The sequence below is a fragment of the Lissotriton vulgaris genome, unplaced genomic scaffold (assembly GCF_964263255.1).
Source record: "Lissotriton vulgaris unplaced genomic scaffold, aLisVul1.2 SCAFFOLD_2271, whole genome shotgun sequence".
In the NCBI taxonomy this organism is placed as follows: domain Eukaryota; kingdom Metazoa; phylum Chordata; class Amphibia; order Caudata; family Salamandridae; genus Lissotriton; species Lissotriton vulgaris.
In genome coordinates, this window is record NW_028255033.1 from 191,277 (window position 1) to 216,542 (window position 25,266).

The window sequence follows — 25,266 nt, forward strand, 5'->3', positions numbered from 1 at the left end:
TCAAGGTATAAATATTGTCACACTTGCCCAGGCAAACACACAGTGGTTTGGAGCAGTTGGACTATCTACCTACACGACACAGCTCGCTACAGCAAGTGCCGAAGGAATCGGACCCTCCAGCAGACGCTGTCTTTTCTCTTGCCGAGAAATCCAGCTCCAGTATTTCCAACCTACCCTCGCGAGTTGTTGGGAAATCGAGTCCTGAGAGAGAGATACAAGACCTCCTTCATTCTAAATCAAGGTACGGAGCTGATTAGACCCTTAGAGAATTCTTTGATTAGATTCTTGGCAAAGAATACTAAAACTAAGCTACACCTCACTAACTTCTTCCCTTGTACTATACCTAGGTTAGGTACACCAGTGTAGGGACTTTTAGTCTTTATTCATTAATGTATGTATTATATATATTTTATGGCTTAGAAACCACATCATGCTTTTACAGTAGTATTATTTAATACTCTTTGTACTGTACGCATTGTACTTTACAACCAGTATTACGATTGTAGCAGTTCATTTCCTCTGCAAGAGCAAGAAGACTGTTCAATAAATACCTTTTTATTGAAAATGCCCGTATCTTTATTTCTCTGCACCTCTGGTGAAACTAAGCATGCACGATTGACTGAGTGAAATATTTGTTTATTGTTTCCACGACTCTAGAGATACATTTCTTATTCTTGGGAAACAAAGTTGTCATGTTTATGCGGTTATCAGAAACTAATCCCTTCTTGTGTATTCGAGAAAGTTTCTTGTGACCTCTGAGGTAGCTGGCACTCACAATTAAGCCTAGTATGTTCGATAGAGACCTAGTAGACCTCAGTCCTCCGTCAAATCTATAGGATATTTTATTCCAAAGCGCAGATCCTATTGGGAATATAGGAACTACACTACAGGACTGCCTAGCTCCAACAAAGGCACCCTTGCACAGTGGAGTAAGAGTGCCTCCATTGCATGTATGGTTGTTGTTGTGCAGGAAGGGGCACATTACTATACAAAAACAAACTCCTGGGGCCTTTACATTTTCTATGTGTGCTACTGAATACACACAGGGAGAGAAAAAAAACAAAGAGCAATAAAGACATTTCTCCTTGTTACTCTCACCTAGGAAGGGGTATGTTTTTAGCGCTTTCCCAGGATTATCAGTTCTGGTATATCTGAGATAGCATCAACATCCATGAATGCTGTGTTGAAATAAGCACGTAACACACACAGAATGCCTCCCAGTGCCGAGTAGGTCAAACCAGCAATTTGTGCTGTGTTGCTTGTTTCAAGATTTATGAAGCCACTCAGGCTTCTGGCTTCCTAAATCTCATTTTGGGCTTGCGACGCTCTTGCACCTCATTGCAACCCCCTTCCTAAATATGCCCATGTAAAAGTCATATATGTGTTTTATGGTGTGTGTCAGACCCAAGGGAGTAACATTTCTTTTTACAAAGACACCAACATTACATATGAAAATACAGTTGATTGTAGAAAAATGAACATGCATCTCATAAAAATATGTTTGTAGGGTGATAACAAATTGGTAAATAACGTTATGTTAATAGCTAACGTGAGTCTGGCAAGATCACAAAATTGATGTGAGATACAAAAAGATGTTTGTGCATAATGCAGGGGAATATGGTTCGAGATTAAGGGGAGATGTCCCAAAAATGATTGAGAGTTGGTTATTTGTGTTTTGTACCATGGTGGCCTCAAGAAAGTGGAGTCATAGTTTCAAAGATTGTGACTGACTCTTCACCTGACCTATTTCTGTGCCTTGTATCATGGGTCCGCGGGGTGCCTGTCTTTGTGTGTGAGGCAGGTCATTATGGATATGCGACTCCCTCCATGGGTTGATGTGACCGAAGTGTTTCACTCCTGTAATAGGTTTAGCTGTCAACCTCAGCCTGTCAGTGCCTGTCAGTAAAGTGCTACCACAGTCAAGTCTTGAACTGAACACTTCATCTATGATATTTATTATGGTTTCATCCTAGTTATCTTCAATGTTAGTCATATTTAAATGTGCATACCTCAGGGTGTACACTGCTATCATATTAATCGATATCAACACTACCTTTTCAAGTGCGGAGTCTCAGCAGTCTTAAAGGTACTACTAAGTAACAGTTTTTGAATTCCAAAATAGAATAAACTTACCCAAATGTGCATGTTTATTGTGCACAATAAGGTCCAAGGAGAATGCAAACTTGCCTCAACACATCGTGCTGGTCCAGAGGCTCCCCTAAAGGGCAGCAGGCCTTTGCCATCTTACCTTCACTGAAACTGGTGCCATGTTGGATAGAACTACAAAAGCAGGAATGGTTACCCTGTAAAATATGTTCTCATTGCTGGGTAGTTTCCAGGAGACACCTCCACCCACTATCCAGTAAATCCAACATAAATCACACTTTCTGGACCTATGGAAGAATCAACGAGGGCTGGACCTGCTGTCTGAAAGGGAGGAGACCTCAAGGGTTGAACCTGCTTTAATGGCAAAGAAGTGGTCTTTTGCTGAAAAAGACACCAGAAGCTAAAAGATGCCTTTTTTGGAATGACCAGTTGCTACTGGAAAAGAGCTGAACCCTACTGGTGGGCTCTGCTGACGTGGGTCCTGATTCCTAACCCCTAATTGTTGTCTCTGAGGTTCTTGGAGCCTTAGTGATATCCAACAAAACGTATTGTGAAATCCCAGAAAATATAGATTACCAGACCTTGGGAGGACTGTAACCAATCACACACATCAACCTCACTCAGCAATCCAATCAGTTTGGTTGCACTCTGGGCTTTTTGCCACCTGAAAATCCAATTAAGCACACCCTTGCAGCAAGTCTCTCCAACGTTGATGCTACCCTCCTAGATACAGCCTCCTGCCATGCCCAATTGGAGGAGTCTGAGCTCTGAAAATGAGACTACCTCCTTCACTGATTGACCTTTCTCACTCGCAACTTTTACTGCAAAAACCAAACATTCCAGTTGGACCGCATTCAACACCTGTCTGACTTTGAAGAGACTTTGACAGATTGGGCATGCTGCCGTGTCCTGGGGGAGGATTCTGACTTCCCTTTCCAGCACTCCTGTATCTGATCAACGCTCCATTGTTGGATGGCCCAAATTGATCTATACTTTTTCGTGATGTGTTCGCTTGAATCTTAAAAAAATTATATCTCTGTTACCCTTTAATGAATTTTGCTGTTTTGTTTTTTTGTTTATGAAACTTTCAATAGTTATATATTAGATTTGGATTTTCATTGCGCTATGCTTTTGAGATTTTTAAAACCGTTTTGGCACTCCTAACTGCTTTACACATTTATTCTAAGTTCAGCGTGTCTGCTCTGTGCCATAGCTACCATTTGTAGACCTCAGTTTTAATTTATTGAAGTCTTGTATTGAGCCTAACAAGTTGGCGGATGTATTACTTGTGGCGGACTGCCATCCACCCAGTTTATTAATTCACATTCTTACATCCATCTTTAGTTATTTTTCCATGCTCATCAATCATTACCTTTTCTGAGATTTGGTAGCAAAGAACGAGGTGTGTCTAGTTATTCAGATAGAGTTCCAGTCATTAGAACACCACCCTTCATTATTGGAAGTCCAGGATGGAGCTTTTTCAAATGTGTGGGATCCTACACAGGTGTGTCATTCTGCCTTTATTAGCAATGTTCTTGATTTGAGAAACATAAGGGTCCTTAAGGTAATTCCAGTGGATATTCAAATGCCCCAGTCAATGGTATTGGAGGATACATATATTTTATCAAGGATGAGCTTGGTCACTCGTTCAATGAATACATGATTATCACCCAATGAGTGATAGACTAAATGAAAGGATTTGATATAGCGCAAGAAGCTACTCCGACTAGAGTGTCCTGGTGCTAAGATAGATAATATGAGTTTGAAGTCCTGAGTTCTAGTTCCAGTCTTGGAATAAGGTGTAGTTTTCATCTCAAAGACTTTAAAATTGGATAGCATCTGTGTTGATGGTCACAACCAATTCTCTTGGTGTAAAACCATGATTCAATAAATCAAGCAATCAGGGATTTGTAAGCGCGCTACTTGGGAGAAATTGGCCTGGTATATGCTGTCTACTGTTCTAATGGGCACCTTGCACCAGTCCAAACGACCCTTATTGATGATAGGTTTAAAGACAACCTATATGGAAAGGTATTCTAGTGGTAGCTTTGGAGAGCAGGCTAAGTCTTGAAAGAATGTAAAGCAGCTTGTTTTACCAGTCTATCATCTCATGAATTACCAAAGGAAAGGAGAACGACACCAGGTATGCATATAAAATATATGTATTTAGTCTAAACACTGAGGTTCTTCGGTTTGCGACTTCGTACTGTATTCGGCTGCCATTGTGTGTCTCGTCGTTATTTTGTGTTGCCCTCACTCAGGCAGCACGGCGAACTGAGTGTTTTTGCCTTTTCCAGCTGCTACATGTCTTTTCTGTTAAAAAGTACGTCCTGCCACCTGCACATTGGATTGTAGGCACTAGCACTGATTGAATTGTGGGGAGGGGTGACACACACGTTCTGAAAGAAGGGTGTATTTGGGACACTTGATAGCTTGTTTTCCAACTTTTCCTATTGGCTAGCCTTGTATGTATTGGGAGTATACATTGTAAATATGTGTGCAATAAAAGATTGTGCGCCACGGAATAAAGTGGCAGTCTCCTAAGAACCTACTCTGTACTTCTGGGACAACTGTGCTTAGCTGCAGCAAATAAACCTGGTTTTCTACGCCTAAAAAAGTGTCTTGTGTCTCTGTCCGACAAGGCAGGTGAACTCGGAGATTTAAGGCGTGCCCTGCGCCGCCATGTCCATCAGGCCTGTTCTTCAACTGGCGCACAATTAGGGGCGCCTTCAGCGGTAGCAGTTCAGCCCGAGGGTCGTGAGGAGCCTCGCAAGAAAATTCTGGAGGATTCGCAAACCATGTCAAGCGACCCCTCTATGTTGAAGTGGACCGAAGGTCTTTTGCAGCGCGGCTACACCTTTACGACGGCTGCTGACGACTGCTGCCCTGACTGCCGCCCTGCCTTGGCACCTTGGTGACGACTGGTATTAAGAGACCTTAGACGGACCTCTGTTGGCGTGAGAAAACACTTAGTTAAGTATTCGTGGGTAGCGCCCACTTCTTTGTTTTGTTTTTTGGGTTTGTTATTCGACCATTGCAATAGCCGAAGCCAAGGGGTGAGTACGTTTGTGCTGTGTTATTTGCTTTAACCCCTTGAAGTTTGTAAGCAGACCAGTGAATTAAAGATGCCTGGTCTTAGCAAGTTTAGGAAGTTTTGTTGTCTTGGTTGCAATAGGGATTCCCGGCTGGAGGACTCTTGTCCAGTTCTTCCGGTTGGAACTCCCACTTATGAGCTCTATTTGATACATGGTGTTGGCCCCATTGCCTTTAACGAGGCATAGATCCGATACACAAAGAAAGATGGTGTTCTGCAGTGGCCACAAAATGGTAGCTTTGAGCCTGACCTATTAGACAATCTAGAAGCAATTTTGTTCAAAAGAAAACCCGGCCGGCAATGTTTGACTCTTTCTGCCTCTGGTGTAAGGAAGCCAAACAGAGAGAAATTAAGCAGGCAAAAAGAGATAAGAAAGAGAAAGGTATGACGATTATACAGGCTGCCCAGCAGTTTAAAGATAATGAGATTGATCAGGCGATTGAAGCCTCAGAAAGACAGCATCGTATGGCAATAGATAGATGTTACCCTGCGTTACCTACTTCTCCACAGAGTAAGGATCTTGACGAAGATCCCTTAATGTCCCATTTGTTGAGATTGCATCCGCCCTATGTACAAGGTGCTAATGCACCCCCATTGTTACCACTTGTCCAGCCACCTGTTGTTCCACAATTGTCCCTTCCAGTATTGCCACCCCCGCCTCCTTCGCCACCGACTCCTGTCCCTCGGACTCCTGTACCTCAGTTTCCTTTACCCCCGGTTCCTCTTGTAACTGTCAGCCCCTCTTCTGCTTTGCTTAATACCTTGTCTCCCGTTCTACTGTCAGATTCTCCCACAGGTCGTAAACGATTGGTCGATACTGTTTCTGGCCTTTTCTCCCCCCTCTTTGGGTCTTTTAAACTGACTCCTGCTCTTTCTCGAAGGCAATCCCGTAGTCAACTCCCAGGTCCCGACGAGCAAATTGTATTGGACCCTCTTGCTCACAAATGGATCATGAGTGGTCCACAGTATAGCGTGCACGATATCATGAGCACCTTTCACCAGTGGAATGCACCCACTCAGAGATATGTTTTCAATGTTATGTGTGACATTCTTGTCAAAGGATGGGAGGATGTGGATTTGGGTTTAGGTCCCCAGGGTCTGTTAGACGTACAGGCTAAATTTGATAAAGGACTTATTGTGGGTTCTGACGTTGAGGACGCCATAAGGACACTTGTCACTTTCAGGTCTTTATTTTCTTCTCAGGCTTTTCTTGAACCTGATCCTGCAGTTAGACAGAAAGTGAAACATTATCCTATGAGAGAAGTTCCTCCAGTAAGGAGAGAAGAGGTTCCACAGGCAGGCAATATTTTGTGTGTCCCAGCTCATTTCCAGCGTATATGGGTACATGTCCCCTGGAAACTATCTTAAGTTTTGGCGCTTAAACAGTCTTTACCGGACCCTCGTAAAAATCCCACTGGATATTATAAAGAGCTGTCCCAGACTGTTGATGCGTGTATCATGAATTTGACCGATATTGATATGCTGATGGGAAACATAGTCCCACAAGCGTTATGGGCTCGGATTCGTAGGGAGGACCACGACCAAGCTTTAGGTGGTAATTGGGCTGCTATAACTGCCGCGGATGCAGCACAGGTAGGTGGTGCTAAACCCAATGATTTGATTGCACAATTAATTGCCCGGTAGGATCATTACTTTAATGAAAATGATGATGCCTGCCTTACGTGTTAACTGGGATAAGTTAGCTGCGTGTAAACAGAAGAAAGATGAGAGTCTCTCCAATTTCTTTACCCGTTTCGAGGAGACGTTCATCGACCACAGTGGTCAAGATATGGGTACTGAGGGTGGACAGCGATTATTCGTTAATAAATTTGTATTTAATTTACTTCCAGAAATATTGCATAAATTGAAACATTCCGAAAGTTCGTGGGCTGTTTCTTCGTCTGCCCAGATATTAGCCACTGCTCAGTAATTCGAGAATAGGGATAATGAGGAAAAGGATAAACTCGAAAAAAATACTAAAGTATTAAAAATGAAGATTCTTTTGCACCAGGCTTAGCCCCCTCGTTCTGCTCTGCGCCAATTTCAAGAGCGACTCCCCAGTATCAGAGGTTGTTACAGAAACCTGAACCCTTTGTTCCGCGACCTTTGCTAGGTCCTAATCAATGTGCCTATTGTAAAGAGGAAAGTCATTTTAAGAATAGTTGTTCGGTTTTATTGCACCGTAATGGTGGATTGCCAGGGCCACAAGGCCGTGCTGATTTTCAATCAGCACCCAGGGGTAGAGGGCGAGGTGCATTGTCTCAGGGACAGCGTTCCTTTCCCCCTCAGAATTCTATGAATTATTTTGACCAGCAGAATACTCAGTCTGCACAATATTTCAATGACGACTATTGTAATGAAAGTGAGAATCAGGATTTTCACACTAGCTAGGACAGCCATGGACAAAGCAAGGGAGTCGCATCAGTTCCAGTGGATCAGAATAGGCATTATGTTGAAGTTGTTGCATTGGGTGTTTCAGAGACATTTCTTTTGGATACTGGTGCAATGAGAAGTTCTCTCATTCACTCCAAACTCCATGGGGCACCTTTTTCTGGCTTAACAAACGTTTCTGTAGGATTCTCTGGCGCCCCAGTTTGTAACCCGGTTTCTTGTCCTTTGCCTATCTCGATTGGTCCTTATTATATTAAGGCCCGCTCATTTTAACCACTGGTTGCGGCGAGAATTTGCTGGGTTTGGACTTATTGAAACGTCTTCATGCAACATTGTATTGTTCCCCCTCTGGTGTACATCTTACTTTAGGTAAGAAATTGGTTTCTCCTTTGTATTTATCTAAGGGCCAACTCCCACCCCAATTGCATTCCCTTCCTGCTACGCTTTGGGCTACGGGTCCGAATGATGTTGGTCTGCTCCAAATTCCACCTTAAGTGGTTACTGTCAAGCCTAATGTTAAATTACTACGCATTCCTTGAGGAAATATACACTTTTGGTCAAGTTATGTTCCCTATCGTGTACCCCACCGTCTCCATGTACGAGTTTAAAGTGCATGTAACTTCCCTCCTGAGCCAGCTATGAAGACGCAAATACATTTGCGTCCAACGTCAACATGTCCTCTTTCAGACCCACCCTGAATGGGTTGAATAGTCCGTTCCTAAATATGCCATGCCAACGTCTTTTTGTGGTGTACTTTACACGTTTTTCAGCTCTGGCAAAGTAGGCCCGGAATTCTGCCATCGAGCCTTTTTTCCTGCCTTCTGACTCTGAAAGCCCAGGCTGCCCAGGCTGCCCCCGTACCTGTGAACTCTGCCTTACTTTCAGCGCGGCCCACCGCGCTTAGCTCAGCCTGCTGCCTGCCAAGAATGAATTCAACCTTCGAGTTATCTGTTTCCCTCTCCGAAGATGCATTCCTGCCTACTAGTTTAAGTAAACATTCCCCCGGCTGCAGAGCAAAAGGGCCTGGCCTTACTGTCTCTGTGCAAGTAATTCATAGCCTCTGTTACCATGCTCCCATGGAAGGCCCATGCCCCCACGCTTCTCATGCAGACACTTAGGCGCTTATACACGCACTCACAGTCAGTATAGAATAGCTTCTGCCCCAGAGACCTTTCCGTCCAGATAGCTCAGTTCCTAAACATCAGATATCAGATATGATAGAAGCACAAGTTGATCTGACATGCCAGACTTCTGTCTCTTTCCGCTAGTTGAAATGTCAAATCCCCTGCACCCTTCAGCTTCGCGTCAGTCACACGTCATGCAGCTGCGCGCGCATCCAGGCCTCAGATTTCTGCTGACATTGCAAGATTCTGCTCTTGTTGCCACCCACTTATGACACCTACCTGTGACGTTTCTAGCACACACCTCTATGTTCACTCCTAGTTCACGCCTTCTAATTACGTATCATGACCACGTGTGTGTTTTATCTTGTTTCTCTCAGCTGTTACGCCTACTATATTGGTTTCCTATAATGTAACTCAAGTATATAAGCTATGTATTGTCAATAAAATATTGCTCTATCCCTTCCTGCACCCTCAGTGGTGGCAGGAACCAGATATCCGGTCATGACCATTCCTTTTTAGGAATAAAACCCCTAAGAACTCCAACATCACGGACTCTGCGACTTTCTTTCCGATTGAGTTATTATTGATTAAGTACTTACCTGCATAGAAATTAAGACGGTAAATCAAATATTTACCACATTATTTTGGCGCCCGAATAGGGACCCCTCCCCCACCTCACGCGCCGGTTGGTGCGTTGCAAACTCTGTCCCCTGCCATCAGTTAGACGGAAACTACGCGTACCGGCAGGATTTCCTGTATCTCCCTCTGGCCCACGGAGGTGACGAAGACGGCAATTAGCGCCCAGACGAGGCGGTGAGGAGCGCGGAGGATCCCGACCAGAGCCTAGCCGAAAGAAGCAAGGTCCGAGGTGTCAAGAGGCCCACCAGTTTTTCCGAAGCATCCATGTGTCGAGTCGAGTCCAGTCCAGTCCAGTCCAGTCCAGTCGAGTTTTCCGAGGCCTTCTGTTTTCCGTGCTTCCCGGTGAGTACCATTGCTGGGACGTATCTAGACGGGTTTGGGTACACAAGTCCGGTCTGCACTGTTTTAGACAGTGTATCTGTACTGTTTAGCAGTATATCCGATGATTCAAGTTCTTGCACTGTTCTCAGCAGTGTATCTGTGCTGTTTAGCAGTACATCCGGTATAGGGGGTAGTAATAAGTGTTTTTAAATGTCTTTTTCCATGTGATTAATGTCGTTGTATGAGTGACTGTTTTTTTTTTATGTACAATATTGTGTTCTTGTGTCACTAGCTGTATTCAGTATTAAGAAGTAAGGATTGAGCATTCAGTATTAAGTAAACAAGATGCCGTTTTTCAACAAGTTAAAGCAGATAGGAACTAGGAAGGGGATGCTAGAAGAAGAAATTCCTATCCCCCCTAGGGACACTCCTGGAAATTTCATGTACCATAAACATGGCATAGACGCCATACTGTATCTAGATTTATGGGCCGATTATACTAAGCATCTAGATGAGAGACACAGATGGCCCGTTACCGGGACATGGGATGCCGAGTGCATCTTGAAGGTAGAAGAAGCATTATGGAAAAAGAAAGCCAGACAATCTCAGAAAGACGCCATACAATTTTGGCGTAAGGAATCACATAAGCGTGATGAAAGAGCACTCCGTAGAGAAGACAGACTTAAAGAATCAGACAAAGCTCAAGAAAACGAATTAGTTACTGAGGGGATCCGAGTAAAATCAGAGCAAATAGACCACGCACGAAACAATCTCGTAAATGGTATGTATCTCGTGGCCGAGAGTTCGTCAGAGGCCACCTCAGAAATACCGAAAAATCTGCCGCCGCCATTAATTCCAACTAAAGTAACTCTCAGGACCACTAAAGACATATTCCTGAATTCCTATCTAGAGGATGTAGCTCCCGCTTACACCAATCTGCCTGTCCGCGTCCCGCCTACCGACGGTGACGGGGGTGGTAACCCGTCCCGAGATCGTATCCCACCAGTACCACAGCAAGGTTCTCCCGTCCGACAGGTTCCCCCTGTTCCACCACCTCCACCACTTCCCGCACCTAAAATTAATATACCGAAACCGCTTCTACCTGATCCTACTAAAAGACAAATTCAAGTACCGATACAGACTCCACAAAGAGATAACGCTCAAGCTTCAGCTCTAGGAGGTGCGTCCGGGGGTCCCCAGACCCCGCCGCCAACACGTAGATTACACTTGCAGAAGCCCTTTATGCTCCACTCACCCCGCCTTGACCCACTCAAAGAACCGCTTCAAGTTTGCAGATACGACCCAGGAAAACATGATAAAGGGGGTTGCATAGCCAGTATGTACAAGAAAATAAGAAAAGAAGTAATAGAGATACACAAAAAAGAAAAAGAAAAAGAGAATGCCTCCTTCGGGGAGGAGGAAGAACCTGAAGAACCAGAAAAGACTACAGATACGATAGCGTATGTAGGTAAGGGGACTTACCTTAGGAAAGGCATTCGTCCAGAAAGCAAGAGAGTTTTTCTCTCTGGCATAACAAAACCGAATTCTCCTGAACATCAGTTCCAGGAGACCGATAAAAGGCTTCGAGAACGAATGGGGTACCATGTACTCAATTCTATGGATGAACAAGAACTAGCCCGGTCAGCTGTACTATGGGCTGACAACCCGAATATATACAATGATGACACCGTAGCACAGACATTTCTGCACCTTTCCCCAGACGAGCAAAAGTTAGCAGGTGTATACATGATTCAACACCTCCTCACGCTATTCAGATATCAACACGCTGACCCAGGTCCCTTACACGATACATTAGAAGCACTACTCATGGATAGATGGAGAGGTTTAAGTACCCAATTAATTCAAATAATTCTAGAACAACGACACAGACATAACACTTTCCTGGGTTCACAATATGTTCCTGCTCCGCCCCCAGAAAGAAAAATGTATCATATGGAGCGCCTGCATGGCATTGAAAGCCAGAACCCCTTACGAGAAGTACATCCAGTCATGGGTGCCGATCATAATCTGAAACGTGTGTATGTACATACGCCTCTGACCAAGTTAGAACTATTGGAAATGAAGAAACTAGTACCCTGTCATCATAAAGACCCTGCAGGTTTTCATAGAGAACTTAAAGACATGTTACTGATGGGGGATTACACATATGAAGATATCATGAAAATGTTAAAGGTACTGCTGCCCACGGGCATCTACGAGAAACTTAAGGAAAAAGAATGGGAAGTGGGAGACAAAAAGATTGTATGGGCAGAAATAGAAGAAGAGGAGGGAAAACGTACCCCAGGGCTAGGCCTTGGGGAGAAAACTAAAGCATTACCAGGTTTGATAGTACAGGTTCTCCCAAGATTACTGACAACTAGAAAGGAAGATTGGGACGCAATCTCGTCCTGTAAGCAGAAACACGATGAAGATACTAGTGACTTCTATTCAAGATTCGAGAAATGTTTCATTATTAATAGTGGCCTTAAACCAAGTAGTGAGTCATACCCGCATCTTGTTGTATCAAAATTAGTCGAGAATTCCCTGCCATTAGTTAAGAACCGCGTGTATAAAGTTGAAAGTACTTGGCAGGCAAATACGCCATCCCAGATGTTACAGATGTTACAATATCATCAGAACAGAATTAGAGAAGAACAGGATCAGGAACAGAAACGCATGAAAGACACGAAAATGAAAATGTTAGTGGCCCAATCGGTTCCAGCCGACGGCCAAAGAAAGGGTACGACCCAGACAGGCCATTCCGCAGCTCCCGGTAAAGGGACATGCAACTATTGCAAGCAGCCAGGTCACTACGTACACGAATGCCCAGTTCTGAAACATAATATAGCGACAGGTAAAACTAAAGAAAGACCGCATCCGCCTAGACAAGACCATAACCAGCATCAGTCTTCAAAGAATACACAGCCTACGCATGCTTCATCACATACAGCACAGACAGTAGCAGTACCTCAGAGACAATCACAGCCACAGCCCATTGCCGCGACTCAGCAAGTATCGCAACAGATGTACCAGTATGCCCAATCTGATTATCCCGATTATCAACGATACACATGAAACAGCCTAGAGAGGGAGGGTGGCTTGCCTCTTATTGAGATTCCTGTAGATCAAGAGGGTCCTTATGTACACAGTCAAGTATTGGGAAAAGACAGAAAGTTTTTAATTGATACAGGGGCAAGTCGCACCACAATCAGCCATGATGAAGTCCCAGGGGCACCCCTCTCAGGCTCACAGAATGTTTCCCTTGGTTTTTCAGGACAGCCTATTGTAAATGAGGTATTGAAACCAGTTCCCCTGGCTGTGGGTCCATTATCACGTGTTACAGACCTGTTACTCACGAAATCATGTCCAGAAAATCTGTTAGGAATAAAAACATTGAAAGCCCTAGGAGCTGTTATATGTTGCTCCCCGGAAGGAGTTAGACTTTTCTTGAGAGACTTTAAGGGTCATTATGTGTTACGTGAGTTTGATGTCAGATTGAAAAATGTACCAGATCACTTGTGGGCAAAAGGCCCAACTGATGTAGGTTGTATGCACATTACACCATACCGTGTTACACTCAAACCAGGTGTAGTTTTACCCAGAATCAGACAATACAAGTTACCACCCGATGCTGTAGTGGCTTTACTGGAAATCATTGAAGAGCTCATTGCCCAAGGAGTGGTCATAGAAACCGACTCCAATATCTGTAATTCACCCATCATTCCGATTCTTAAACGTACTGATCCCAATGCACCGCCAGTATATCGGCTGGTGATTGATTTAAGAGAATTGAATAAATGCATTATTCCACAGTACCCTGTGGTTCCCGACATCTCATCCTTATTGACGGCTATTGATTCAGAAGCAACGTTCTTTACTGTAATTGACCTCAAGAACGCCTTCTTCAGTGTACCTATTGATCCACAACACAGGAGGCAGCGACTTCGACTGCCCTCCCTTGGACTCAGGAACATACACAGGCTTTTGAAGAATTAAAGAAAGCTTTATGCCAAGCACCAGTTCTAGCGACACCATGTTACAGCAAACCTTTTACACTTTTTGTTACAGAACGTGAGGGTACAGCATTGTCTGTCCTCACTCAAGATCAAGCAGGTTCACATAAGCCTTGCGCTTATTTTTCAAGTACATTGGATTCAGTAGCTCAGGCACTCCCTGCGTGCTTGAAGTCAGTAGCAGCAACAGCACTAGCAATCAGACAGAGCGATTCAATTGTTTTAGGACACCCATTAACAGTTCAAGTTCCACATTCTGTAGAGGTTCTTTTAAACAGAACCCAGACTCAACACTTGACTATAGCACGACTGACAGGTTATGAATTGACACTATTCCAGCCACACATAGAAATCAGACGCTGTAGCATTCTGAACCCCGCAACATTGTTACCTACAATTATGACAGATCCAACCCCGCATGATTGCATAGAGATCATTAATACAGTAACAAAACCTCGACGAGACCTAACAGATGTTCCACTGGAAAATCCAGACCTGACACTTTATGTGGACGGTTCATGCATGAGAACAAGTACAGGAGAATTAGTGGCTGCGTATGCAGTGACCACTGAAACTGAAGTTAAAGAAACACATCGTATTGACACACTGTCTGCTCAAGCGGCAGAGCTCATCGCTCTGACCCGAGCTTGTATTCTAGCCAAGAACAGAAATGTTAACATATACACTGATTCCCGCTATGCGTTCGGAGTCGTACACGACTTCGGAATGTTATGGCAAGAAAGAGGTTTCTTGACCTCTCATGGTGCCAAGATCCAACACGGTCCCCTCATTCAAGCACTATTAGAAGCAATACATTTGCCCTCGGGCATATCAGTCATGAAGTGTAAAGCACATACTAAGGTTACAGATTCTGTTTGCCAGGGTAACGACCTGGCAGACCAGACAGCAAAACATACAGCATTGACTCACACCCAGACTACTGATGTGACAAAGACAATAGTACCAACTCAGTGTATGTCAGTCAGGGATCCCACCCTAGACGTAATCGATATTCAGACACATGCCACTCCTGATGAAATAAAGAAATGGACTGAACTAGGAGGGATCCAGACAGATCAAGGATGGGTCACAAAGGGAAAATCTACATGGTTCCTCCCCGACTCAATGGTCCAAATCATGATAAATACAGCACATAGTCCTGCACATCTAGGAGAGAAAGCTATGTTAGACAGTTTACAGAATCTCTGGTACAACAAACACTTACGAGCAGCAGCAAAACAGAAAGTGCGTACTTGCATGATCTGTTGTCAGTTCAATCCAGGTAAAAGCGTTCCTGTAGAGCAAGGTGGATTTCATCCTCCCGATCACCCTTTTGAAGTCCTCCAGATGGATTATATCCAGATGGACCATTGTCGAGGATTCAAATATGTCCTCGTAGTTGTTTGTGCACTTTCTCGTTGGACCGAAGCATACCCAGTCTCAGATTACACTGCCCCGACCACTGCCAGGCAGCTGGTTCGAGAATTCTTCCCACGATACGGCTTGCCTCGTGTCGTGTACTCAGATAACGGACAGCCGTTCTCATCCGAACTCATGAAGCATGTCTCCCTTCTGCTAGGATATCAGTGGAGATTCCATTGTGTCCGACATCCCGAAGCAGCAGGCCTTGTAGAAAGGCATAATCAGACATTAAAAACCCGTCTTGCAAAAGTTTGTAAAGAGAAAGGGGTCGACTGGATAGTCGCCCTTCCAGTTGCTTTATTCTATATGAGAATGGTTGCCCATTCGAGATCAGGACTATCCCCGTACGAAATGGTTTTTGGCAGACCACCGAATATGTGGGGGACGCCCATGCCTAGGAAAATTACTGATGTCGATTGTAATATGCTGACAGATTACCTTGCCTTCTTGATGTCTGCACTCCAATCATGTCGTTCACAGGTTGCCGCAGCCTTCCCTGACAACACTGATGTAAAGCCGCACGATGTCCGACCAGGTGACACCGTCTTAATAAGGAACTTTGACAGGAAAAGTCCACTGGAGCCCCGCTGGAAAGAGCCGAAGACCGTCCTGCTCACTACGAGGACAGCAATCAAAGTGGAAGGCAGAAAGGGGTGGATACATACGAGTCATATTAAAAAATGCAACGAACTGAAACCAGACCCTGACTCGTCCACCCCCACCAAAGACTGTATTAAACCTAGTGACTTTAAGGTTCCCGAACGAGAGAAAACTCCCCAAGAGGTGTACAAACAGAAGCTTCGATCTAGCAAGTCAGACAGTTTAATTGTTTAAGTCCTCCCCTAGGTGAATCGGTTAAATAGTTTCTGACATGTATCCCCTAGATCGAGATAGAGAGAGAGAGAGAGAATTCAAGAAACGTGCATATTGCAAATCACTCCGCAGCCACTGTATAGTGACTTTATTAATCATGTTTTTTCTAAGTCTTCTGATTATTGTGGCGAGTATATTGCTTCCTATATATTACCCTATCTTCAAGCGTGAACAATCTGTTTACAATGTTTCTGCTGAACATTCTTTTAGTACATTACCCCCTCACGAATTGTCTTACAGACTTGCGCTGCGCAACAACACATTCATTAGCATGTTACATCACTCCCATCAGACGAGCAATGCTACAAACTGTTGGATATGTGGCCGACTCCCTCCCCATCAGAAATACAAGGGAGTTCTGCCCCTCTTTCCGTATCCGTTCACTCACAATGGCTCCTGTGGTGCATGGAGTAGATTGATTAATTCTTTAGATTCTGATATTGCTGTTACCCGCGAAGGGGGCTGGGTTTGGGGAAACCTGAATTCAGTTCTGTTCGACGTCTGTTACCCTGATAAAAGTGGACGATCCGTTAGGATAGGAACTGATCTAGAAAACGAAGTATATGGATTAGGTAATTACACAGTTAACCTCATGATCCTTACTATTGAGTCCGAAGCTGCACCCATTCTCCCCGCTATGTCAGTATTACCAGTCACTGGTCATCTTTGTGTTAGAAAGAAAGGTTCAGTACACTTAGGTCATAGTAAATGTACTACTGTGGTTGAATTCACTGATGAGGGTAGGTCCTCATTTCGAGCTACACGTCATTCCTACTTTGTTTGTGGCCATACCGCATACATACGTTTACCTTCAGATTGGGATGGTACCTGTTACATTGCTTTTCTTCTGCCCCCTGTTTTCCTAGCTCCTCCTGATTATCATAGAAATACAAATCTAGTAAAAGATAGATTCCGAAGAGACCTCCCGATTGTCGACTATACTGAAACGGCATGGGAACAATACACAGATTTTAATAAAGGATTCTTTTTCTTCACAGGTCCCGTCCAAAACAGTAAATTAATACGTAGACTAACTAGAACACTTGAAGCAGTAGTACATGAAACTGCCTCTGCCCTAGGTAACTTAACAGAGGAGCAGTCTGCTATGCGGATTGTTGTCCTTCAAAATCGTCTTGTTATTGACGTCATCTTGGCAGATAGAGGTGGAGCTTGTAAGGTCATCGGGTCAAGTTGCTGTGTTTTCATTCCAGAAAACGCGCCATCTGTATACAAAGCTATTACACGTCTTCATAAGATTGCAAGTTTAATACATCAGAATCCAGGCACCTGGACTTGGTCCGGTTGGTTCTGGACAACGTTGACCGCTTGGGGATGGAAGATCCTATCCTTCCTAGGCATTGGCCTTGTCATAGTATTCAGTTGCTGTTTGTGCCTACAGTGTGGGCCGGCGATATGTGGACTGTGCGCCACATCGTGCATTGAACATTCCAGTTTTCTCTCAAACCGACAACGGCAGAGAGACGAGAAAATGATGTTACAAGAACAGACTGATCAATTCATGATGATCGAGATATCATGAAGGGTCCGTAGGGAACAAGGAGGGAATGAGGAAATATAAATTTTTGGTCAAGTTATGTTCCCTATCGTGTACCCCACCGTCTCCATGTACCAGTTTAAAGTGCATGTAACTTCCCTCCTGAGCCAGCTATGAAGACGCAAATACATTTGCGTCCAACGTCAACATGTCCTCTTTCAGACCCACCCTGAATGGGTTGAATAGTCCGTTCCTAAATATGCCATGCCAACGTCTTTTTGTGGTGTACTTTACACGTTTTTCAGCTCTGGCAAAGTAGGCCCGGAATTCTGCCATCGAGCCTTTTTTCCTGCCTTCTGACTCTGAAAGCCCAGGCTGCCCAGGCTGCCCCCGTACCTGTGAACTCTGCCTTACTTTCAGCGCGGCCCACCGCGCTTAGCTCAGCCTGCTGCCTGCCAAGAATGAATTCAACCTTCGAGTTATCTGTTTCCCTCTCCGAAGATGCATTCCTGCCTACTAGTTTAAGTAAACATTCCCCCGGCTGCAGAGCAAAAGGGCCTGGCCTTACTGTCTCTGTGCAAGTAATTCATAGCCTCTGTTACCATGCTCCCATGGAAGGCCCATGCCCCCACGCTTCTCATGCAGACACTTAGGCGCTTATACACGCACTCACAGTCAGTATAGAATAGCTTCTGCCCCAGAGACCTTTCCGTCCAGATAGCTCAGTTCCTAAACATCAGATATCAGATATGATAGAAGCACAAGTTGATCTGACATGCCAGACTTCTGTCTCTTTCCGCTAGTTGAAATGTCAAATCCCCTGCACCCTTCAGCTTCGCGTCAGTCACACGTCATGCAGCTGCGCGCGCATCCAGGCCTCAGATTTCTGCTGACATTGCAAGATTCTGCTCTTGTTGCCACCCACTTATGACACCTACCTGTGACGTTTCTAGCACACACCTCTCTGTTCACGCCTAGTTCACGCCTTCTAATTACGTATCATGACCACGTGTGTGTTTTATCTTGTTTCTCTCAGCTGTTACGCCTACTATATTGGTTTCCTATAATGTAACTCAAGTATATAAGCTATGTATTGTCAATAAAATATTGCTCTATCCCTTCCTGCACCCTCAGTGGTGGCAGGAACCAGATATCCGGTCATGACCATTCCTTTTTAGGAATAAAACCCCTAAGAACTCCAACATCACGGACTCTGCGTCTTTCTTTCCGATTGAGTTATTATTGATTAAGTACTTACCTGCATAGAAATTAAGACGGTAAATCAAATATTTACCACATCCTCAGTATAAAATTTCCAACGATGGTGAAAGATCTCTGTTGGTTATCATCTATGATTTAGTTCAGAAGGGTGTGGTTGAAGAAACAAGAGGAAATGTTTGCAATAGTCCTGTTCTACCTGTTCTTAAACACACTGACTCTTCTGAGCCTCCTGTATATCATTTTGTTTGTGATCGATCTCCGTGAGGTCAGCAAGAGTGTTGCACCCCAGTTTCCTGATGTCCCAGATATCACTGCCTTGCTCACAATGATACCTGCTTCAGCTGCCTGGTTCTCAGTTATTGACCTCAAAAATGCTTTCTTTAGGATTCCTATTGCTGAGGAGAGTAGGGATATATTTGGCTTCTCTCTCGGAGGCCGAAGTTTCCGATTCAAACGTGCACCCCAAGGCTATTGTGAGAGTCCCTCCATTTGTAGTCAGGCTTTAAAATCTCAGCTTGATGCTTTCACTTTGCCCCCAGGTGCTACTCTTATTCAGTACATGGATGATTTGTTGAGCAGCCTTTTTCCACTACTGCCTTCCCGCATCAGTTCCATACACTCCCAGAGCACGAGCAAATTAGGAGATCAGAATACTTTAACAATTCATTCATCCAGCTGTTGCATCAGCATCAACTGGCAGTCAATACTACTGACTGTTGGGTTTGTGGACTCATGCCCCATAACACTGAGAAAGGGATGCCATATTTAGTCCTTCCGTTTTCTTACGAAGGTTCCGCTTGGGCCTATTTGGCCATGTTTTCCAATGTATACCAGAATCAATTTCGACATCCTCCTGTTGGTCCATATGGTGGTGGAGCAGATTTTAGTCATAGTTCTTTGATAAAGGGAATGATGGCTATGGCTAGATTTGCCGAAAGTGGTAAGATCCCTGTTGATGAGAAACAAGCTTATGATGGTTGGAACGTGACTCGTTACGTTACTAGCCTCACAGATAAGGCTAGTCGAAGGAGATCCCCACCAATTTGGACCGTACCTCATCGAGGTAATTTGTGTTTACAGATAAATGGTCAAAATATTAAAAAACAACAGGAAAAGAGTGTTTGTTCCCATACATACATTTAAACATCCCAGATTTCTTCACCGTTAGTGCCATCTCAGGGCACATACTTTGTCTGCCACAACAGAGCCTACACATGGCTCCCCATCTACATTTCAGGAACGTGTTATGTGGCTTTTCTTCTCCCTCCGACATACACTGCTCCTTCAGGTCATCACAGAAAAAGATATGGCAGAGGTGTTATCGATTCCAAAGACACAGCAGGACAAGAGGGAGGGGACTTTTCCAAAGGGTTTCTTCCTTTCTGGGGCCCAATGGCCAATAGCAGAAACATTAGACAGTTAGTTCGTATTGTTGAGGCTACCATAAATGTGACTTCTGGAGCCTTGAGTAATGTAACAGGCGAACTTCAGGCGGACCGCCTTATGACTTTGCAAAACCGGATGGTTTTAGATATTGTTCTTGCAGATCATGGAGGAGTCTGTAAATTGATTGGGTCTAGTTGCTGCATTTATATTCCTGATAATGCCCCTACGGTATACCTTGATTTTCATATGGACATGTCTGAACTGGGGTGGTGTGGAGTGAAAAAAAACGATGCATTTAGGCCCAGATCTCTGTACTAGGGTGATTGTATGACATTGTTCTGCATTCTGTCCATCAACTGTGGTTTTTGCCTGCGGTATACCAAGCCATCTCTAAATTGGACGTAATTTCCAAGTCGATTCACCAGGACACAGGAGATTGGTGTGTGATAGGATGGTTTTGGGACTACTGTCCACATGGGGATGGAAGGTGTTAACCTTCCTTGGAATGGTTTTGGCCATCATTTTCTTTTGTTGTCTTTGTTTACAGTGTGGCCCTGCCACACTGTAAACAAAGGCGCTGCAAGGCCTACGGGTAGTCTGTGCGCTTTATAAATGTATTTTTTCATTTAATTTCATTTCCATCTGCGGTCTTTGTGCCACCATGTGTGTCTCAAGGCGTGTGTCACAGAAAACAGAGAACATTAAAATGATTTTTTTTTTTTTGTGGAGTTCCCTGAGCACAAATAAACGTATCTTGAAAGATTCACAAAGAATGTCCATTCAAACAGTTTTACAACAGCCAAAACGTCAAAACGCGTTTTGACGTTTTGGCTGTTGTAAAACTATTTCAAGACTGCATTGCTGTTTTTACAAGTCCACGTGATCATCTGGATTGGACAATAAAATAAGGATTGTTTTTACAACTTTGCTATACAGATATGGACAATCATTGTTTGAATGGACATTCTTTGTGAATCTTTCAAGATACGTTTATTTGTGCTCAGGGAACTCCACAAAAACTTTTGCGATTGTGACAACAATTACTTTGTAATTTGCTGTCCCTTGACAGCGGTGGGTGGTAGCTGTCTTTGGTTCCCTTGATGCCCTTTTTTTTGTGTAATAATCATTTACAGATTTATTGCTGCATAGGCTATGCGCTGCTGATACCTCACCACCCATCCATTAAAGTGAACACTAAAATGATGACCTCATGGCCATTGACATCGACTCAGACTAACTTGAGTCCTTTGTGTTTTGCCTGAATAATGGCAAAAGGAGGGTCTGAGGTTCTTCGGTTTTCGACTTCGTCCTGTATTCGGCCGCCATTTTGTGTCCCGTCGCCATTTTGTGTTGCCCTCACTCAGGCAGCACGGCAAACGGAATGCTTTTGCCTTTTCCAGCTGCTACGTGTCTTTTCTGTTAAAAAGTAACCCCCTGCCCTTGTTTACGAAACCGATGTCAGGGTCTGGCCGAGTCTACTAATCCATGTCTAGGTTGATTGATCCCTGTCTCGACTGACTGTTTGGCTCTCCCTATTCTTTCCTTACTTTATCTTATCCGACTGGTCTTCGCTATTCTCTCCTTGTATTCTCTTTTTACACAACTATCCTTTGAGGCACACAAATACGTCCTTTCACCTGTAAATTGGATTATAGGCACTAGCACTGATTAACTTGTGGGGAGGGGTGACACACAGGGTCTGAAAGAAGGGCGTATTTGGGACACTTGATAGCTTGTTTTCCAACTTTTGCTATTGGCTAGCCTTGTATGTATTGGGAGTATACGTTGTAAATATGTGTGCTATAAAAGATTGTGCACCACGGAATAAAGTGGCAGTCTCCTAGGAACCTACTCTGTACTTCTGGGACAACTGTGCTTAGCTGCAGCTAATAAACCTGGTTTTCTACGCCTAACAGAGTGTCATGTGTCTCTGTCCGACAAGGTAGGTGAACTCGGAGATTTAAGGCATGCCGTGCGCCGCCAGGCCCATAAGACCCGGTTCTTCAACACATCCCTCTAGTCTCTGTATGAGGCTATAGGCTAAAGTACAACCAGTAAACTTATTTAGCACACAGTCAATTAACACGTTGATCCCCAGGGTCGTACCAAACCATATATTAAGAAAGTGGTATAAGAACCACAACTGGCATAAATACAAGGCCTAGAGCCTTTAGAACTGCTGGGGCCACCAGGAACCACCCATGGTAGTGACACATGGTACCCACGGGGGACAGGTGCAGTGTTTCACTATTAACTTTAAGGATTAAGGACACTTGGAAGAGGACTTGGAGAAAACCCCTTTAGAACTAGGCAGTTCTAGGGTTAATACCCACGGGAGCACCGGAGTACTCGAGTTACTTCACCCAGGGAAGCCGGGTGCATAGGTGTCTTTTGATGTCGCGTTTCATCGTCTTTTTCAATGCGAGCTGCTGCAAAGTGCTGCTGGTGACCAAGTCGAAAGTGTCCGGGTAGATCCAAGGGTGCATCAGAGAACTTAAGAACCTGAAAGCAGAGGGGACAGAGTCTGGGTCATTAGCCAGTGACCAGGAAGGCGATGAGAATATGTCCGCCAATGTCAGGTGATTTCAGGTGAAAAAGGTGAAGCTTGACTCTTCATCCACGAGAACCAGGAGGCATTGACAACAACCAGGAGCTGGATTCTAGCTTTTCCACAAAAGATGTTGAGTGCTGCAGTGTCGGTATCTGGATTACACCCAACAAGCCTTGGCAACAGCAACTCATGCAGAAAGCAAGGATTGGCTTTGGTGCAGACCAGAAAGGACTGAGGGACTCACCACTTGGTGGGGTGTCAGGGCACATCTGGAACAACCAGAAAAGCCCAAGAGATAGCTTTGTCAGGACCCACCAGTCGAAATACCAGGGATCGCAAAGGAGTCTGAAGTGGAAATACTAGAAGTGGGCCCACGGAATACTCATGGAGTGTATGCCCACAATCTTCAGTGCAAGTGATGCTGAGGGCTTGGACTATAAGTAGACCATCAGACATCTTTGGGAAAGCTCTGGAAGTCAATGCACTTGCAAATGTGCATGGTGTCCAGGAGTTCTGGTTCCCTGTCACTCGTGAGGGCTGCAGGTCTCGGCTTTTCTGGGAAGTTCCTATCCTGAGTCACAAATCCATTTGGATCCAGCAGGAGCCTTGTAAATGCAGACTGGCAAGATGTTTCTTTGGTGCCTGTTTGAACAGGGGAGTCACATCTTGACCCCAAGGGATATTCTTCCTTCTTCCAGTTGAAATAGAATGTCGAAGTTCCAGGATATATGTTGCAGAGTTTCGTCCAGGTGCAATCTGTAGTCCTAATGACTGGGTTCCTATACTTATACTAAGTAAGGGGGTTGGACATACTCTGGGGACCCATCTATGGGAGGGTCAGGGAAGAGAGGTGGTTACACCCATTCCCTCTGTCAAGTTTCGCACCAGAGCAGGGGCTGAGTGCCCCTGAAACCGGTTTGAACTGGGGTATGCACAGGTACACCAAGTGTGCCCCCAACACTGTCTGAAAAGTATTATATGAATGCACCCACCCAGCCCCAACACACTAAAGCCTGTCTTGGAGGTGGTTACTCCTCCCTATGACAGGGAACCTATTGTCCAGGCCTCCCCTGCTGGAGTTTTGTACAGCAGCAGGAGTTCAGACTCATGTCTATGGCTGCAGCATCCATTTTGTGATGCTGGGGCTCTTTTAAACTATTACCAGTCAGGTAAGTGTGTACATGTCTTCTCCCTCTAGAAGGGTGAATTTCTACCCTTGCCACCAAGACTGGCTGGGGTTAGGTTTCCAAAGTGTTTGACACCAACCACAATATGTTTCTATGCAGCCATTCGAAAATGGGCATTTACTGTGAGGTTATAAGGCACTTAATAGTATATGGTCTGGCTGCATCACAGAACAGCATCAGAGATTAGATTCCAACAGCTCCAGAGGGGTCCTGCTAATGCCTGGGCACCCTCTCACACAAAAACAAGCACTGTGCCTTCAGGATTGATAAGGCCTGCCATAGGAGTGACTTAAAGGTTTATACGTGTCAGTGATTAAGGATAGATGTAGGTAACCTATATCTTAGTAAGGGGTGCATGCATCACCTTACCCAGGCTGCAGTCTCAGACCTGGGGTGCCATTTTGGAAGGATTCCCAGGGGTGGCATAATACATGATTCAGCCCCTGTGAGGCCTCTGGGGCTCCTATGCCCTTAATACCTAAGGTACCATATACTAGGGACTCACAAGGGTAACCCAGTAACCAATCTGGAGTATACCTAAAGTAAATGCAATCAATTTAGAGAGGAAGCAGCTAGGCTGGGGTCCTGAATAGAGATCCCCAGGCAGACTAAAGTCGAAAAACAGTGAAACACCAGCAAAAAGTGGGGGTAACCATAATAAGCGGATCCTACTCTCCTACACTACTCACCCATGAGGGTCCCAAGGCACTGAGGGTGTCCGCACGGGGTCTGAGAGGGTCTGCAGATCTGTTTAGCCAAAGAGCCAGGTCTTGAGGGTCTTCCTGACGGTGTTCAAGGAGGAGGAGCATCTGATGTCTACAGATAGCTCGTTCCAGGTCTTGGCTGCAATTTGAGAGAAGGATCTTCTGCCTGCTCTGTGGATGTGCATGGTTTTGGCCAGTGCGAGTTTGGAAGAGGGGAGGTTTCTTTTGGGTATGTGGAAGTTGATTCTGTTGTTGAGGTATTTGGGTCTGTTATTGTGTAGGCATTTGTAGGAGGGAGTGAGGATTTTGAAGGTGACTTTTTTCTCAATGGGAAGCCAGCGAAGTCTTCATAGGTGTTGGCTGATGTGTTTGTGCGGAGGAATGTCTAGGACGAGTCTTGCAGCAGTGTTGTGTATTGGCTAGAGTTTTCAGAGTAGGGACTTGTTGATGCCGTTGTACAGTGTGTGTCCATAGTCTAGTCTGCTGGTGATGAGTGCGTGGGTGACTGTCTTCCTTGACTTCAGGGAGATCCACTTGAAGGTCTTGTTGAGGATGAGGAGGGTTTTGAAGCAGCTGGAGGTAACAGCATTGACCTTTTGGTTCATGGTGAGTGATGCGTTGAGTACGATACAGAGGCCCGAGTAGAACATAGGAAATTGGTTTTGATGAGTTACCCCTGTTAGATTCATGTGTTTCGGGGTAAATCTTAATTTTTTAGGTTATTAGGGTTAACGTGTTT

General features: G+C 44.6%; 1 protein-coding gene across 1 annotated transcript in view; it reads left to right on the plus strand.

Moving 5' to 3' along the window:
* LOC147659343 (vomeronasal type-2 receptor 26-like) overlaps window positions 1-25,266 on the plus strand; it is an 83,766-nt gene that overhangs the window by 51,949 nt on the left and 6,551 nt on the right. The window lies entirely within an intron of this gene.